Source organism: Myotis brandtii, unplaced genomic scaffold (genome assembly GCF_000412655.1).
Source record: "Myotis brandtii unplaced genomic scaffold, ASM41265v1 scaffold524, whole genome shotgun sequence".
NCBI classification, from domain to species: Eukaryota; Metazoa; Chordata; class Mammalia; order Chiroptera; family Vespertilionidae; genus Myotis; species Myotis brandtii.
The window spans coordinates 576,680-580,859 of record NW_005369911.1 but is presented as its reverse complement, the minus strand read 5'-3'; the positions used below and the strand labels follow the sequence as shown (position 1 = coordinate 580,859).

Sequence of the window (4,180 nt, the reverse complement as noted above, 5' to 3'; positions counted from 1 at the left end):
GGAAACATTGTGCCCTCTTCTGGAGGGCCTGGCCTGGCATGTGCCCCCCTCCCTCCCCGGAGGTGGCCCATGGGCACTGCCAGGACCACTCGGTAGAACCCGGGACTGAGTGACCAGGAGGTGGGAATGGGACCTGCTTAGGGAAACAATTTCATGTCAACCAAAGCAGAACTCTCTTAAAATGTTGAAGCAGTTGCCCTACCAGTGTGGCTCAGTGGTGGAGCATTGACCTATGAACCAGGAGATTCCCAGTCAGGGCACATGCCCAAGTTGCAGGCTCTAGCCCCAGTGTGGGGCATGCAGGAGGCAGCCCATCAATGATTCTCTCTCATCATTGATGTTTCCATCTCTCTCTCCCTCTTCCTTCTTCTCTGAAATCAATAACAAAATATATTATTTTTCAATGTTGAAGCAATTGAGAAAATGCACACTCAGCACCTAACATCTTTAGTTTAAACATGAAAACTAAAAGGTCATTTCTTTTGTTCCAGTTTGTGGAGACACCAAATGAAATGGGTGTTAGACATTGGCGCAAAATGAGTTGTACACTAACAAAAACGCTTCAACTTCTTCTCTCTGAATTATCCATTCTGTACAAAAAGTGAGTTATCTGTGGGAACGGATGGTTTTGAAGGAAACCTGTAGGATTTTGTCCCCCAGGCGATAGCCATTCAGACTTGCTATGGCTATTGCGGCTTCATCATAGTTTGTTGTGGTCACAAAACCTTTGCACTTGTTGGTGTCCAAGTCGAGAATCACTTTCACGTTGGTGATTGCACCAAAGGGGCCAAACATATGCCAGAGGATTCCTTCAGAGGCATCTTGCCCAAGGTTGATGCACCAGCCGGAAGACCCGTTGCCTGGAACACTGACACCACAGCCCACTCAGGTGATCTATGCCCACAGGGGAGATCCTGAATCTCTGTGCCTGTGATGCACGGGGTCTCCGAACCACCTAGATGGTGAGCGGTACAGCTGGGAGAGCAGCGCCAGGTGTTTGCTCTGGTTGGGATTGGCTTCGAACTTCACTGCAATAGGCTTAAAGGAACCTTGGGGTTTATGACCATTGAAACTGGTCATTGCCTCTTCTGCTTCAGACCATTTGTCAAACTGGATGAGCTCCCACCTCTGAACAAACTTTTCATCTCGTCCACCAGGACCCAGGAACTGATGATTCGCCTGAATTGAGAGAACATGTCATTCATGTCCTTCTGGATCATGGTCCTGGGGAGCCCACTAATGTACAAGTAGGCATCTTTGTTGACCTCTGTTGACCTTTTACATAGATACTAGAGGCCTGATGCACGAAATTCATGCAAGAATAGGCTTTCCTTCCCCTGGCTACTGGCACCAGCTTCCCTCCGGCATCCAGGACCAGGTTTTCCTCACAGCCCCAGCTTTGTTTGGAAGGTCGTCTGGAAGGACATCTGGTCTATTTTGCATGTTATGCTTTTATTATTATAGATAATCATACAATGAACTGTAACCTCCTGGTTCATAGTCGATGATCAACCACTGAGCATATGACACCTCATGGTTTTGGACTGGAGCCTCAGGCGGTTCAGTGTGTTTATTGCTTTCTCTGCTTCCTTTGCAGTCACGTAGTTCACAAAGCCATAGCCCAAGCTGTGTCCTGCGACTTTGTCCCGAATAAGTTTTACAGATTCAACTTCACCAATGCTGCTGAAGAGACTGTGAAACTTATCCAGGGTCACGTTTGGAGGGAGGTAGGTGACAATTAAATTTTTTCTCCCAATGTCATCCCTGCAGATTTGGCCATGTGGTCTTCATAACCATTAGACACTGTATTTTTTAAAAATCTGGACACGGGTAGGCGGGCCCAGGGCTGCTCTGAGGAGGGCGAGCGGGAGCAGCGGAGGGAGTGGGTGGGCCACCAGCTCCAGCCCGTGGCCTGACACTGTTAGGGTATTTTTCTTTAGATGCTAAATAGCTTCAGATGAAATTTGAAAAAAAAATCACCCATGATTCTACTGCTGTTACTCAGGCATTCAAAGAATATAGGCATATACAAGTAGACTTTTATGTAGCTATAATCATACAGTGCATGCAAAATTGTTCATTTTTTCCACTTATTACATGATAGCTGCCTTGCCATGTTATTATATAGTCCTTATAATAATCCCTTTTAATGGTGGAGTAATCATCCCTTACTTGTGGCAACACAATTCCTTTGGGTTGAAAACAGGTAACAATTATGTGAAAAAACTGAGGAAGAAAAAAATTATTCAAGCACATTCCAAAGCAGTAATTTTCATATTGTGATCTTTGGCATATCCCAAGGTTACCATGGTATGGGAGATGTTAAAAAAGAAAGAAACTGGCCAAAATGGAGTCACTTTTGCTAAGCCACATCACCAAGCCAAAACTTAATACCTAATCTAATTGCAGTTTCAGCCTCTCCCAGGAGTAAAACTTTACACCAATCATTCTGGAATGTCCTGCTCAACACTAGTGAGGTAATCTGTCTGATGAGATCCCTTGCCTGTCCCTGAGGAAAGATGTCATTGCCTGAAATAACCCACTTTTATAAATTCTTAGTCCCAATCTCTTTCTACTTATAAAAACCTTCCATTTAAAAAAATTTGTTTAATTGATTTCAGAGAGGAAGGGAGAGGGAGAGAGATAGAAACAGCAATGATGAGAGAGAATCATTGATCAGCTGCCTCCTGCAGGCCCCCCATGGGGATCAAGCCCACAACCTGGGCATGTGCCCTGACCAGGAATCAAACCAGAACCTCCCAGTCATAGGTCGATGCTCAACCACTGAGCCATGCCAGTCAGGCAAAACCTTCCATTTTGTATAACTTACCGGCATGTACTTCTAGTTGCTGGATGGGATGCCACCAGATTCATGAATTGCTTAGTAAAGCCAATTAGATCTTCACATTTACTGGCATGAATTTTATTGTGTAACAGATATGAGGAGAAATCTGAGATGACCCTATCTTCCTCCTATAAAAACACTTCTCCTTTAAGTTTTCTTTTAAAAATATGCTCTTAAAAAAAAGAAAGAAGTGAAAAAGGTATAATATCAAATGATATTACTTTTGTGGTAGCGTATGTCATTTACTAGCTACATGACCTTGGGCAAGTTACACAAATGCCTTTGTTGCTTATCTATAAAATGAGGACATTAATTTTTACCTGATTGAGTTGTGGTAAAGATTAAAGATATATGTGATATATATATAGATTGCTTAGAACAATGCCTGACACCGAACTATTGTATAAGTGTTTGTTAAATAAATAAAACACTGGAAAAAAACAGTATCAGGTCGACAAACCTTGAATGCACTCGTGTGAACTGTAAAGCCAGAAATGGAACAATGAGACAGTGATAGATCTGTGGATGGCAGTGATAACCCCCAATTAGAAAAAAAGGGTTACCAATCGGCTTGGGGATGAGACCACCAAAGTGTATGAATGACTAGACTATGACTTAACTTTGCTAAGCCTCAATTCTTTTCATCTGTTAAAGAGTGCAATCAATATTAACTACCAGTATATCATAAGGTTCTTGTGAGCAATAAATGAAGTATTCCCTATAAAACATTAGCCCAGGACCTACCCATCCTGAGTCTTCAATAATCGATCATCCCAGGTGCAAGGTATTGTGGATCGCTTACTGACATTTTTGGGCACGCCCACAACGTGTTTAGTTGTTAAAGTGCCAAATTTGCTACATATGGTATCCAGATGATCAGGATGGAAATAACTTTGGTTTCAGTTTGCAAATAGACAATGGAAGAAGGAAATTGACACTGATAGCTCTCTGGAAGTTAATGTGCCAAGATCCAACCCCCTCCTTTTTTTTTTTCCCAATAATTGGAGTTTGGGGAAGCGTAGGAATAGTGTGTAAAGACAGTCTTAGGAGCTAAGTCCCACTTTTGTTCTAAACTTGTCACATAACCTGAAATAAGTCAGTTTTCTGCTTCACTCTTAAATTATCTCCTGTCTAAAAGGTGGCTTTTGAACAAGAGACAGCCTCAAAGATACCTTTATCTCTATTATTACTCTTATGGGAGTAATGAGGCTGTGCTGTTTTTAGAATCCATGGGGCATCGGGTTTTGTGGACAAGAAGGTGTTATATTTTGCAGACCAGCATGAAACTTTGCTGAAGACTGCCATTCGTAAATTAGTTCTATTGGCTCCTACTTT

At 42.6% G+C, this 4,180-nt stretch overlaps 1 pseudogene; it reads right to left on the bottom strand.

Moving 5' to 3' along the window:
* Positions 1–606: 606 nt before the first annotated feature.
* On the bottom strand, positions 607–2,836 carry LOC102246481 (annotated as a pseudogene).
* Positions 2,837–4,180: the final 1,344 nt, after the last annotated feature.